The sequence below is a fragment of the Delphinus delphis genome, chromosome 7 (genome assembly GCF_949987515.2).
Source record: "Delphinus delphis chromosome 7, mDelDel1.2, whole genome shotgun sequence".
Lineage (NCBI taxonomy): Eukaryota > Metazoa > Chordata > Mammalia > Artiodactyla > Delphinidae > Delphinus > Delphinus delphis.
Window position 1 is genome coordinate 5,671,362 of NC_082689.1, and position 14,836 is coordinate 5,686,197.

The 14,836-nt window shown below is 53.0% G+C and overlaps 1 protein-coding gene across 3 annotated transcripts in view; it reads right to left on the reverse strand.

The window, feature by feature from the left end:
* Positions 1-14,836, reverse strand: part of SH3BP4 (SH3 domain binding protein 4) — a 94,942-nt gene that overhangs the window by 21,302 nt on the left and 58,804 nt on the right. The window lies entirely within an intron of this gene.

Genomic DNA, 14,836 nt, shown 5'->3' on the forward strand with positions numbered 1-14,836 from the left:
GGAAGGGGAACTAAATCTCCTTCTGCCCAGAAAGTGGTTGGTCCCATCGTAGGAACAGCCACCGCTGGGCAAGCAGCACTTGGCATCGCTGCAGTGGGTTTGAGGGGACGGCTCCCTAAATCCTCCCTGGACCCCAAATAAACAAACACAAATAAGACACACGTGGCCACTTGTGGATATAAGGTATTCTTGTGTGACTTCTGCAGACGAAACGTGGTATATTCACTGGATCACTGTGCTGTTACCAAGCCAGCAAAGGAAATGTTTGTGGGAAAGAACGCAGATTCTCTCCTTAGGCCTCGGTTTCTCTGGGAAACGGGCACCCGGGCATGTGGCGGGTTCTGGAGGTGAACAAGGTGACTGGCTCCAAGCAGACCTCTCACCAGGGCCAACGGATAGGAAAGGACCTGCCAGGAGCCAATTTCAGAGCAGGGAACTTCACATGCTCTCCCAGAGCGGACCTGGGCAGGCAACGCTCCAGCTGGCCACAGCTGGCCACAGCTGGGCCACAGCACTCGGAGCAGGGGGGTACCCAAGGGCAGGTGAATTTCACCCCAGTATGGCTGGGTTCACGTAACCTGTCCTCAGGTCCCTTGTTCTTTGACTGCTGTCCACAGGCAGCTGGAAATTCGTCTTCTGACACAGGTGGGTGGCCCTCCTCATGTGAGGGACCTGGGGGCCCAGCGCCACCCTCTGCAGCTTCTGCAGCGGGGATGACACAGCCCGGCCCCAGGCTCTGCGTGCAGTAACCATGCAGCAAGCAGACGGAGTTTGCATCCACGCTCTGTGTCTCCCAGGGATGACCCTGAGGTAAACAGCTTACACAAGATTCACTTTCATCTTTGTAACATGGGATAGTAACAGCACTGTTCTGATTTGATTTGCGTGAAGGAGAAAAAGAGAACCCAGGCAAGGCGCTGAGAACAAGGGGCAGGGCTCAGTGACTACGGGAACCCCCCCACCGCCTCGGCCAACGCAGGCGCGCATCAGCAGCCCCAGTCCTGGCTCTGAGGGGCCCGCTGGCAGTGGCTCCAAGGTGGATTCCATGTCATCCCGAGGCCACAGAGGCCGCATTCCTGCACCTGAACACCCTGGAGAGAAGACCTGGGTTATGGGCTGAGCGCGTCCCCCTCCAAATTCATTTGTTAAAGTTCTAACACCCAGTGTGGTTATATTTGGAGGAGAGGTCTTTGCCGGGGGGCGGGGAGGGATGAGGTTAGATGAGGTGGGTGGAATCAGGGCTCTTACAGGAGGAGGCACCAGAGAGCTCGCTTCTCTCTCTGCTGTTTGCCAGGTGAGGACACAGCAAGAAGGCAGCCGTCTGCAAGCCAGGAATCGGGCCCTCACCCAAGATCTAAATCAGCACCTTGGTCCTGGGCTTCGCAAACTCCAGAAATGTGAGGAAATAAATTTCCATTGTGTAAGCCCCCCATCCTACGGCATTTTGTTACAGCAGCCCTAGCTGACTCATGCTGCGTGTGCGGAGGGCAGAAGGGGAGAGCAAGGGCCCTGTCATCCTCAGGGCCAGGGGGCCTAGACACACATGCAAAGGAGGCGGGACAGCAGTGGCTGCCTCTCTGGGGAGGGAGCAAAGGTGGGCCCGGGGGTGACACGTCCCTTAAATACATGCCCAACCTGCGCCCAGACCGCCGTTCCTCCCACCCACATCCCATCCTGGAGTTCTCCAGTCCATCCGGAACACCCCCCGCAAAATAGACACACACACACACACACACACACACACACACAGATACACACAGACACACACAGACACAGACACACACACACACACACACACAGATACACACAGACACAGACACACACACACAGATACACACAGACACACACACACACAGATACACAGAGACACACAGATACACACACACACAGATACACAGACACACACAGACACAGACACACACAGACACACACACACACACACACACACACACACACACTTCTATTTGTGACTCACGGATCAGCACTCACAAACATGCCAGTTATTTGAAGGAAGGGGTGAAGCACCTGGATGGTTTCCCCAGCTGAGTGGGATCCCAGATTACTTCCATGCCTGCCCTGTGCCGTTACAACGGATGTGACCACGCGCTCGGACTCCCTTTCCCGCCCCCGGGCTCCTCTTTGCACAGAACTGTGCACAGAGCTGGGCCTCCAGGAGAGCACAGCACTGACCCAGCTGGAGGCAGAGGCAGCTGTGGCCAGGAAGTGCTGCCCGGCGTTGTCTCCCGGTCCCCACGCAGTTGCATGGCTCCTCCGCATGCAGGGTCCACCCTCTAGCCGGGGACACCGGCCCCCACCCATCAGCCGCGGTGGCCGCACGGCTCTGTCCGCACAGGCTGTGTCGGAGCCAGACCAGATACCTGGTCACCGGGCTGTCACGGCTCTGCCCCGACCAGGCAGCCTGTGGCCGCGTGTGGAGCTGTTTACTGAGACGAGAGAATGTGAAAATACTTCGGATCCAAAAGATGAAGACTCGTTTCCTGGCGGGAATCAACGCAGAGGATAAAATGGGATTCGTGGGTGGGCGGGCGGGGAGGAGAGCTTTATGATGGTTTTGAGCCCGCAGCCTGTGTGTGACGGCTGGGCTGTCACATTAATGACAATTCCTACCTGAGATTCTGGGTCTGACCGGGCCTCTTGGGAGGCGGCAGCCGGACACAGGGGAAGGAGCTGGGAGGCGGCACAGGGGAAGGAGCTGTGGGTTACGGCCAGGGGATGCAGTTAGCTGCGGGATCTGACGGTCCCCGCCCAGGCCAGGCTGCTCCCGGGACTGGGACTGAGAGGCACGCCCAGAGAGGGGACCACCCTTCCTGCTGCACGTCCTCCAGGCCCCCCACCCCACAGGCTCCTGCTCAGGACACGGGAACCCCAGCAGCGGGGCGTGTCAGGACACAGGACGCCAGGGCTCTCCCAGGGCAGCGCATCCTGACCACGCTTCGAGAGATGGAGAGAACGAGGCCCCGGTCCTGGCCCCCACCGCCCTTGGGAGTGTTACCGAGTCCCACTCAACATGGGGGTGCGGAGCACCTAGTGGAGGGTTTTAGAAGAAGCCCAGACGGGCGCAGTGTCGAGGCCTTACTGCACAGCCCTGCTCCCGAGGACCCCAAGGCCTGCTGTAGCAGCGAGGCTCCGCAGAACCGGGCCAGTTGCCCAGAGGAGGTGAGGTGCGCCTGGGTTCTAAGCGGGGTGGGCGGGGGGCATAGCCAGGCAGAGCAGGGCACGCAGGCCTGGAGGACACGGCGGGCCGAGCACAGCAGAAGCTGGAGGGCAGGGGCCAGATCGTGACGGCCAAGGGTCTGGCCTCGGCCCTGGACGCTCCGGGAAGCCCCAGGAGGCTTCTGATGACATAAATGGAAGCAGCAATGCCGTTCTGTCTTTGAAAACTACTGACACAGTTTAGGAGAAGCTGCTGAGAGAGCTGGTGGAGGGGAGAGACACAGGTGGACATGCCAACGGAGAGGGGACATCCAGACGAGCCCCCGCCCGCCTCAAAGCCCCGCACAGACGGCCACGTCCTCAACAGAGGAGCTGGCTGAAGTCCAGATGGGGTGGATTTGACCCAGGGCTGGGAGAGCGATAGCCGAGAACTCAGCTGAGGCCCCTACAGGACACCGGGACAGCTTGCCAAGGGCGGCCAAGGAAAACGGAAATTAACATTTAAGAGCGATCAGATTCCTGCCGCCCCTGCCAACAAGGCAGGAGGGCTGGGGGCGAGGGGGGGGAGGGCCGCGGAAAGCAGGGCCTCAGGGCTGGGCAGGGAGAACAGAGCACAGACCACCACTGGGACTCTGGGAGACAGATCCTTGTTTCTGTTTTGTCACTGATGGGGGACACAGTGATTACCCTGAGCCGCTGTGTGTTAGCAGCTGCATAAAGAGATGTGCAGTCCTTTTAAAACACAGATACACGCACTGAGCTTGCCATTCAAGGAAGGTGGAAGCCACTAACTGCACGGCCCTGACAACGTCGCCACTTACCAGCCGGCGACTGAAGTCTGAGTCTGATTCCCGGACCACCAGGAGCCTCGTTCACAGAAGCTTCAATGCGCCCATTCACTCTCTCTTCCTCGGGACCAGGACCCTTTTGTCCCGTGATGCTCAATGCCCCGTGGGCTGCCCAGAATGGCAACTTTTCCCAGGGGCAGGGGGAGACCGTCCTTGGAGCCAGTCCTGACATCCACCAATACATTTGCAGAGAGTGCAGACACCAACCTTCGCCTCGGGCATGTTATTTTATAGCAGAGAAAGACAGGCAGGCAGCCTGGCTGGGCCACGCCTGGGGGCTCGCCCCTCCTGGCACCTCCGTGAGCTGACACCCTCAGGGTGAGGGCTCAGGGCTGAGGCTCTCTGTCTCCGCCTCCTCCAGACCCCAACGGAGGCGCAGCTACAAGATGCTGTCAGCTTCCCGCCCTGCTTCACAGAGCTCACCACACCTTTGCGGCTGCCTGTGGCAGTCAGATCCCTGAATACTCCCTCCCTGGTGCAATCCATATGTGACCTTAATTTTCTCAAAGGTCCCTCCTGCAGCTCAAAACCCTCCAGGTGTGACTTGCTTTTAAAGGTGGACATCCCGCCCTGGCACTCAGAGCCCTCCACTGCTAGGCTCACCTGGGCACCCAGGTTTATCACTTACCTCCACCCCCATGTGAACCAGGGACACACTTCTCAAGCATGTGTGTTTCACCTTCCGGAGCTCGCTGCCCTCACCTGTGGCACCAGGAAAAGCGCCTTCTCTCTCCCCACCCTCTTTCTGCTCCGCCCTCCTCCCCGCAGCCCTGCAAGCTCCAGGTTGACTCAATGTGCTGACCTCAGCTCTGTAGCCAGTATCCTGCAGCCTCAAATTCAAGCGGCCCAAGTTCAAGGCCACGCCACTTGAATTAATCCCTGCTTCATTAGAAAATAATGTGGGAAACTGAGTTATTTGTAGTGAGGTGGATGGACCCAGAGTCTGTCATACAGAGTGAAGTAAGTCAGAAAGAGAAAAACAAGTATCATGTGCTAACACATATATATGGAATCTAAAAAAAAAATGGTTCTGAAGAACCTAGGGGCAGGGCAGGAATAAAGACGCAGACGTAGAGAATGGACTTGAGGACGCGGGGAGGGGGAAGGGGAAGCTGGGATGAAGTGAGAGAGTGGCATGGACATATACACACTACCAAATGTAAAATAGATAGCTAGTGGGAAGCAGCCGCATAGCACAGAGAGATCAGCTCGGTGTTTTGTGACCACCTAGAGGGGTGGGATAGGGAGGGTGGGAGGGAGACCCAAGAGGGAGGAGATATGGGGACATATGTATATGTATAGCTGACTCGCTTTGTTATACAGCAGCAACTAACACACCATTGTAAAGCAGTTATACTCCATTAGAGATGTAAAAAAAAGAAAAGAAAAGAACGTGGGGGTAGACGACCTGATGCTCTGATCTGCTCTACAATGAGCTCACAAAGGTTCACTAACACTGCATTTTACTGCATGTTATACTACTAGTATATATTGCTATACGCTATGCTGTTTTTTCTATTTTTTAACCATTTCTCTATTTTCTTATTTAATTTTTATTATTATTACTTTCATTATTAATTATTTTTACCATTTTCTTATTTATGTACATATTTCAAAATGTTCACAACAAAAAATTTTTAAATTAGGAAAGTAATACCAGGAAAACTTCATCACCTGCCTTTCCACGAGGGACGCGTCAGGAATGAAGGTGTGTGTGTGTCTGTGTGTCTTCTATTGACTGGGAAAAACTCTACGGAGCCCTAAACCCAAATGCCCAGGCGGCCTGAGCCCCCTCACAGCACAGGTGGCCGTGGCTGGGCTCCCACTCACCGACAAGTGACCCTTGAACGCCAGATTCAATCACCGAGGGCTCCCCTTTAGGACTGATGGACATCCAGCACCTCCCAGGTCCAAACCCAACTTGGGGTTTGCCCCAAACCTCCTCCCCAACTTCACCATCTCAGCCCACAGGTGAAGGGCTCACTCAGCCGGCCCCAAAGCCCATGTCCCTCCCCAGCGGCCCCTCCCTTACCCCCTCTCCGTGGAGGGTGTGCACTGCCTGTGTGCACGCCACCACGGGCAGCTCCGGCTGAGCTCCCCTCAGCACCTCCACGCCACTGTCACCTCTCAACTCATCAATCAGCTCCCTTCCACCAGGTCTCACGTGTCCAGCTCTGCCTTCCCACAGCCCACCCCTCCATTAGCAGTCCGGACTTTAAAAAAAGCCAGTCGGGACTCTGTTCAAAACCCTCCAAAGCTCCTTAGTCTTCGTGCTTACGGTGCCCTCGAGGCCAGCATCCTGGGTCCCGCTGGCTCTTTGGTCCCGTTTCTTGAAGTTCTCTCCCTCCCACTGCAGGGCCTTTGCACATGCTGTTCCTGCATCCTGGGAGGCCCCTGCCTATTATTCGCCAGACTGGATCCCTCACTGCGTTCAAGCGTCTGCAACAGCAACACCCCTCAGCCCACCCTCTTCCCCCACTTTCCTTTTTAACACTAGATATACCCTGTGCTCTTCGCTTTCTAGCCTGATTTCTCCAAGAGAACGTAAGCTCCCCGAGGCCACGGGACTCAGCCTGTTTCCTCGCTCCCTGGGTTGTGACAGGCCTGTACAGAGCAGGCTCTCAAACGTGAATGAGCGAATGAACTCCATTTAAATAAAGAATACAGCTTTGGAGCTATCTGGTAGGTATCCCTGGGATAATCTCCTTGAAAGAGCCCAGATCCCCCAAAGTGTCAAATGTCCCCCCAGATGGCTGATGTGACTTAACTATACTCAGCAGGCTAAATTTAGGAATCTTACCCTCTCTTGGAAATCCAAGTTATACATTTCTGAAACACTGGCGGGTTAGCTGCGTGGGCACCTGGGATGTACCTGGGCAGCTTGGCCTACAAGTTTGGCCACCCTCCACTAGGGTCTGGACTTCACCCACGGGCCCCAGGAGCCACCACCTCTCCGGGACAGCCCGCAGCTGCATGCACTCTCGGCCAGGGCGGCCGGCACTGGACCTCAGGACAGCTCAGAAGGGTAGGCTGTGGAAGCCCCTGCATCCCCCATCCCCGAAGCCACGCCTCGACTTGGGAAGCCTCCACTCCCCCCTTCACCTCCACGTGGTAGGAGTCAGGTCTAAGAAGTCGGGACGCTAAAGCTTACTAATGTCTGAGTCACAACTAATGAGCTTTTCTTATCTTTAGTATAAAGGCCAATTCACTTAGAGAGAAAAGAGCCTGCTGCCAGCTCCTCCCTGGTAACTATGAGGCTGGCCTCTGAACAGACAACACCGTTGTACAAGGACAGACTTACTTACAGATTCCGGTGGCAAACTCGCGACCCCGCACACAGCCCCTCAGCTACCCCTGTGGATCTGCCGCTCCCCAGATCCTAGAATCCCAGAATATTCTTGTGGGGGCCTGTATGCCAACGTTCTGCCCGAGGAACAATTTAAAAACAAACCAACCAAGAAAAATAACGGGACACGAGCATCTGCAGGATGGAGAACACCCTGGTCAGGACCCCAGCGTGTGCACAGCCAAGCGCCAGGTCCTCCGGGTGGCCCAGACCCAGGAAGGTGCAGAAGGAAGGCGCTGGGCCTGGACCCCTCCCGCAGGAGGGCATCGCGCATCGAGACTGCCTTCGGCTACTCCCTGGAGAATTCTGTTCGTGCCTTGTTTAAGATGACTCATTCTCCACATTTGACTTTAATTTCTGGAGTAGGAGTTTCATGTTGATTTCATCATCTTTCCTCCGGGTTAAAAAGAAAGCATGAGTTTCTACCCGCTCCGGGGGATGTCAGTCACCAGGCTCTGTGGACAGGCACTCCATCCCATCTGTCCCCACCTCACTCTCTCCCCAAGAAAGAACATGTTCCCAAGGATGAAAGTAATCCAGAGATACCCTCCCTCCCAAGCTGATCTGCTTCCTTTGAGCAACTGCCCGAAACCCAACGCCCTGGGCTCCCAACCCAACGGGCTGCCACGGAGAAGCCGACATGCCCGGTCAGGCTGCAGGGATGGACCAGGGACATCTGGTTTCACACCCCCCCACGTTGAGGAAGAGCCCGCGAGGAAGGTGAGCTGGTGGTGACCCAGCGGGGTGACAGTGAGCCTATCTGCGCGCCTGTGGACATCTACGACATCTTTTTCCCTCTAAAGCAAACTGCCCTGGAGGGAGGCCCATCCCACAGACTCCAAACAGCACCCCAGCTCCCCCCGCCTCCTGATCTTTGACCCGACCGGTCTGGGCAACGGCCCAAGTGGAAAGGCAAAACGTGACTGGTGTCCCCTTTCCAGGCTCTCCTCTCTTGGCAGGGAAGGCACAGGCTCCGGTTTCGAGAGCACGGTCCTACACAGCGAAATTCGAACCTTCCCATTGCGGTGGCGGGACACTTCCTCCCACCTACAGGAGCCTGATCTCCAGAACCCTTCTGTATCCACCTGGAGCAGAGCCGAAAGCGCTGCCCGGTGGCCTGGAGGAGGGCTGCCTCCTTTGGGGGGAAAGCGCATGGCCCCATCGGAGAGAGGGGACCACAGGGAATCAGCTGGCCGTTCCAGTGTTTGGGATGTATTTCACTTTGGTTCAACTGTGACCTCAATTGATGAGCAGCAGCTATTGGAGGCCTCCAGCCGGCCATCTGGGCAGAGTGATGAGGTTCGCGGGCAGAATCGTGTGTCCTGGTCCCCGGGCGCCTCCCGAGCAGGGGACCACATTGCCTGGGTGAGCAGCCCACGAGAGCTGCACCTACTTCTAGGAACAGGCTCTTGTGTGCAGGCGCTGGGCTGGCAACATGCACATGTTCAAGGCCTTCTCTGTCCACGCAAAGCTGGTGACTCAAGCTCAACACCCCCTCAGGCTCTACGGGGTGCGTGGGAGGGGACCCCGCACTTGTGGGTGCCCCCTTCTCACTTGCTGCTTTTATGGTGTAAAGTGTGATCATTGGAGAGAGCTGGCCCAATAACTCGGGGTGTTTTCACCAGCCAGTGACAAAGTAAGAAAATCAGCCTGGAGAATCACGGGTTGTGGGTAAGGGTCAGGGAGGGGAAGGGGTGGCCAAGCTCCTCTCCACCGCCTCTGCGGGGCCTGCGCCTCTTACGCCCTGGCTTCTTGTCTCCAGCAGACTTGATGCCCAGTGGCGAGACTGTGCTTCAGGGTGGGCTGGACCAACCCCATCATTTTCTTGGGTAAAAACAACAAACTCAGACTTCCCTGGTGGCACAGTGGTTAAGAATCCGCCTGCCAATTCAGGGGACACAGTTCGATCCCTGTTCTGGGAAGCTCTCACATGCCACGGAGCAAATAAGCCCGCGAGCCACAACTACTGAGCCCACGTGCCACAACTACTGAAGCTCACACGCCTAGAGCCCGTGCTCCGCAACAAGAGAAGCCACTGCAATGAGAAGCCCGTGCACTGCAACAAAGAGTGGCCCCTGCTCGCCGCAACTAGAGAAAGCCCGCGCACAGCAACGAAGACCCAAAGCAGCCAAAAATAAAATAAAATAAAAAATAAATTAATTAAAAAAACAAAACAACAACAATCTCAGCCTCTTCAGAGGCTCCTACAGTCTGCAGACGTCAATCCAAACCTGGCTCGTCTTTCCAGACCCTCCTTGCACTAACTCACCCTCCATGTCCGCGTCACACTCTCGTTTGGATGCCCTGAGCTCGCCAAGCACAGCGACTGTTTCTTTCACTCTGGTCCAAACACCCCCACCATCCCCCGACCTTAAGCCTCCATCTCTCTCCGCACCCCACTGACCTGAAGACCCAACAGTGCCCCCAGTTTCTGCTACGTTAGAACCTACCCATTTGAGAGAGACCCCCGTCAAACAGTGCCTTTGCAGATGGAATCCTACCTCTTCTCTGAGCTCTCTGGGGACTCATCCGTCATCTTCTCTGGACACTTAACTGCTTGCAATCTGGGCATCACAGCTGTGATTCTGCACGTGATTTCTTAGTTCCCTGACAAACTACCCTCGTTTCCTCGAAAGCCAACTGGATACCTGGCTCCTCTGTCATCCTCCAGCAGCAAGCACAGTGCCCGGCCCAAGCTGGTGTGTGGTGTCGTCTGTTAAAGGACAAATGCTCCACCCAAACATTGATTCAGCATCACCGTGCAGCGGGGACCACCAAAGACACAAGTGGATGGAGACCTGGTCTTCTCCCTCAACTGCTGATCATTTAGTTGGGATGACAATGTGTGTGAAACTGACCCCAAGAGGAGGGGGAGGGGTGATGCCTCCACCACACCTTCCGGGCCTGCTCGGGACCTTCTGGGCCTGCATGGGGCTGGAAGCCCAGACACCTTGGTTTGCCCAACACACCGTGTGTGCTATGTGGATGCCTTCCACCCACATGTCCTCCTGTCCCATCACCCTGCTGCTGACAAACAATGGCAAGGAGTTCAAAGATGACCCGACACGTGCATGTCAAGTGCTCCCCAAGCATGGGGTTTAGGAGGTCTGGTGGGGTGGGGTCAGCCTCCCCGAGTCACATGGGAAGAGCTGCAGCAGACAGGCTGGGAAGTAAAATCTTGTGATCAGCCCGGACTAGAAAAACTTCCCCACTCTGGTCCCCAGCCAGCGACCAGAAAGAAAAAGCACGATTATCTCTGCAGATGTTACAAAAGACATGAGAAGAGAGGCCCATTCACTTGATGGGCTGGTTGGGGGTAGACTCAGATTCCTGACCCCCGTTTGATGAGTTCAACAAAACTGCAAAACACAAGCACTGGAAGGACTTGTGGTTTCCAAACATTAACCATTGATCTACTGTCTTCCTTCAAAAAAAAATCAAATTACTGGGCTTCCCTGGTGGTCCAGTGGTTAAGACTCCGTGCTCCCAATTCAGGGGGCCCGGGTTCGATCCCTGGTCAGGGAACTAGATCCCGCACGCCAGAACTAAGACCCGGAGCAGCTAGCTAGCTAGCTAAATAAACAGATAGATAGATAGATAAATAGATAAATAAATAAATGTTTTAAAAAATCAAATTATTTAATACTTCTCTTTAAACCAACCTACTTTAACAATGTAAGTTTATTCAAGAAAGTTATTTTAAAGGCAGCTTTCTATATCTTTAAAAAGGAAGCTTCTATCCTCTAAAAAGAAAGGTCTTCCTTAGATATACTGATAAATCTTTTCTAGTATATATTAACTTAAAACATTTTTTTAAAGTTCATCTTAGCTACCATTCTGGGGAACACAAAGTAGCTGGTGCCACTCATTTTACAGGTGAGGAAACTGACGGTTTTTATTGAAAGAGGTTTTCCCCGGGGTTCATTTCTGAGACTCAGATGAAAATGCCGGGTTCAGACAAGCTAGCTTGCCTGGGGAGGCAGCTCCTAAGGCTTCATGATGCCCCCAAATCTATTGATGGTTCTCATTAGTGATACATGTGCCACATCTGAGGCTCAAGTTTAAGTGAAGACGGGGGAGGAGGCAGGAGTTGCAGAGACCAAAGTGGTAGGGGGGTGGGGGGCGGGTGATGAGCAGGGTGAGAACACTCCCCAGGCAGAGACCAGAGCCACGCCCACCAGACGGTACCACTGGAAACAACCAGCAAATACAGTGAGAGCCTGTCGATGGGCCCCCAGAGCTGGGAGAGAGACGGCTACGTGCGGCCCAGCTCCTGAGGACCGAGGCGAGGTCAGTGCTCAGCTGACTGGTTCACTGCTGCCTCTCAGCCACACCCTCCCCTGGATGGAAGAACTGTTCCAGTTTTATCCACCCATTTATCGAGGATCTGGCATCTAGCCCAGCAAGCAACCAAAGAAACTCATGGAATGAACGAATTTCTTGACAGAAGTTCTATGGTGTCCATGAACTACGAACTGAGATATCCAGGGTAATAAACCAATCACTGATCTATATACTTCATCAATATTTATTAAGGGAAGGAGAGAGGACAGGATTCTTCTTGTCTCCCATCCCAATACCCCTCAAACGATCTGTCCTTGGGAAATCAAAGACGTAGGTGAAGTGACTTATGTACAGCACTGTTTACAGTGATCCAGGCGGGGTTCTACCTCCAGGACGGGTTACGCAGTTGTTAAAATTTGTTTTCTAATACTCAACAGAATGGAAAACGCACACGACAGAACGCTGAGAAAAATGAAATCCACAAACTTCACAATAAAACTCATTCCACTTTGTTCTCAGAAATGTATATTTACTAGAAAAAAGAAGAGTAATGTTCACACCACATGCTGACAGCAACCACGCCCAGGTATGCCAGTCATATGGCTCATTTTGTTCTTTATTTTTCCTAAGTCTTCTACTTTTTGTAATTAAAAAAAAAAAACACACACATTTTATAAAATCAACTTCCAGTCTCCTTCCCAAACACCATGTGTCCAGCAGGTTCTTTCCAGCCTTGAAAGGCCATTTTCTGAGCATGTATAACAGTATGCCATCTGTGGGGTTAATTCCGAACACTTTCCAACACTTGACTGAGCGCCTAGAACGATGTATTAATCCCAGTGGATCTAAATCCAGCCTTCCCAATTCCAGCTCCATGACTTGGGGAAAGTCATTTTCCCAATAACTGAAAAAAATGCACTCCTATTCCTCCTGGCCTCATGATTCTACTAACTAGGAAACAGAGGATACCCGACTGTGATATTGTGATTTATAGTATATAATATATATAGTAAATAAATAAATATATATATTATATTATATATATATATATGTCTGTGTTCTATTTCTGGCACAGAGCTCCCAAAACCCTGGGGGATTTCTTAAGCAAATAGAGCAGTTAAAGTATCTTTTGTTATGTTAATGAGGTGACTTTGGGGCCGCCCCCAGGTAACCTAAGGATGGGGGCTTTCAGTCCTGCCCTCTGGCTTCTGCGGAGGGGAGAGAGGCTGCACAGCTGCATAGATTACAGGTGGCCAATGATTTAATCAATCATGTCTGTATAATGAGCCCCCGGTAAAGTCCCAAGGCTGGAGTTCTGAACGCCTCTGGGCTGGTGAACACACGGAGATTTGGGGCGGGGTTGCTAGGAGAGGGCGTGGAAGCTCCCCACTCTTTCTCTATGCCTTGCCTTCCGTGTCTCTCCCATCTGGCTGTTCCAGAGTTATATCCTGTTATACTAAACCTGTAATCTAATTAGTAAAATGTTTGACTTCTGTGAGCTGCTCTGGCAAATTAATCAAACCCAAGGAGGGAGGGTCACGGCAAGCCCCAATCTATAGCCAGTTGGTCAGAAGCACAGGTGACAACCTGGACTTGTCATGGGCGTCTGAAGCGGGGAGGTGGGGGGCAGTCTTGTGGGACTGAGCCCTCAACCTGTGGGACCAGACTTCATCTCCAGGTAGAGAGTGTCCGAATTGAGCTGACCGGCTGGACAGCCAGTGTCTGAGAACTGGCAGTCGTTTTTGGCAGGAGAAAGCCCTTTGCAGGAAAGAGCTCTCTGCAGGAGGCCCCTCCGTCCTGTCACTAACCTTAAACCAGGTGCCCCCATGCACTACTCACCTCTGGCCCTAGCACACCTTTCAAATCTTTTGATCACGAAATACTCTGCCTAACCTGTTGGTTCCTTCCGTAGATGGAAGAAGTAGAAATGAAGAATAAGTAATTAACGGAAGACGAGATCTCTTCCCTAGCTCCCCCTTCAGTAATTTCGCCAACAAACTGTGAACAAAATAGTATCTAAAGATAGACCAGGAGGAGCTGACAAGCCTGTACACAAGCCTGCATGCAAGCCTGCACACAGTGGGGGATGGCCACAGCGCTGACCCCCCTACCTCAGTGACTAACTGAGATGACTTCCCTGTTTCCCTTCAAAAGCTTTCATGGCTAAGCAGAATCTCTGGAGGTGGTTTTGGGGGGACGCTGAGTCCACCATCCCCCCAGACTGCCAGCACTCCGATTAAGGGCATCTTTGCTTTCTACCAACACTTGTGAGCACTGATTTCGTATGCGGCGAGCAGCGGGACCTGATTCAAGAACAGAATCATTCCTGATGGAAAGTCATCACTAAAGCTCCGACCAGCGGGGCTCGTTTTCAGGTCTGAGGAGGGGGGGCACCCTGACCTGCTGCTCACAGAAGGCTCCTAACTTTCCACCACTATAAACGGCAGGGTGGTTGGCGGCCATCTTTATCCCTAATCTTCCTCTGAATTGTGGATTCTTTTCTTAAGATGACTTTCTAGTAGGGGACAAAGCATTGCCAAATGCTTTCCTGGAAAGCTGCAGACATTTATCCTCGCAACAGCACCAGGGGTCCCTTTTCACCCTTCTGCCAGCCATTTGAGAAAACCTTCCCTAATATGACAACTGGGCAACGAAATACCAAGTTTAAATTCACATTCCTTTGACCATCGGTCAGAAACTTTCAAATATGGACGACGTCTTATTTCCTGCTTCGTGACTATCATTTTGCATCCTATGCTTGATTAGAGTCTGAAATTTCATATCAGTTTCAAGTATCTTCCCCACTGTTGCTCACGCACACCCATCCATTTGCTAACTCTAGGTAAAGTCTCAGTTCTCTGACCCTATCAATCCTTCCTTTGTAATTTCACCCTGAAGCACAGAAAAGGCTCCCCTAATGAAAAATTTGATAAACATTTCACATCTATTTTCCTCTATTTAAAAAAAAAATGGTGTGTGGACTGACATCAACGTACAAAGAATTTATTTTGCTGCTCAGCAAGGAGCTTTACAAAATTAATTAGCAAACAGCTAAGCGATTACTCCTTTATCGGTTCCCGAACAATCTGTCCCCTCCGTGATGTCATCTTAATGCTTTTTAAATGTGTATAGAGACACCAGGGTTTGAATCTGGCCAATTCCATGTCATGAGTCTGCCTATTTT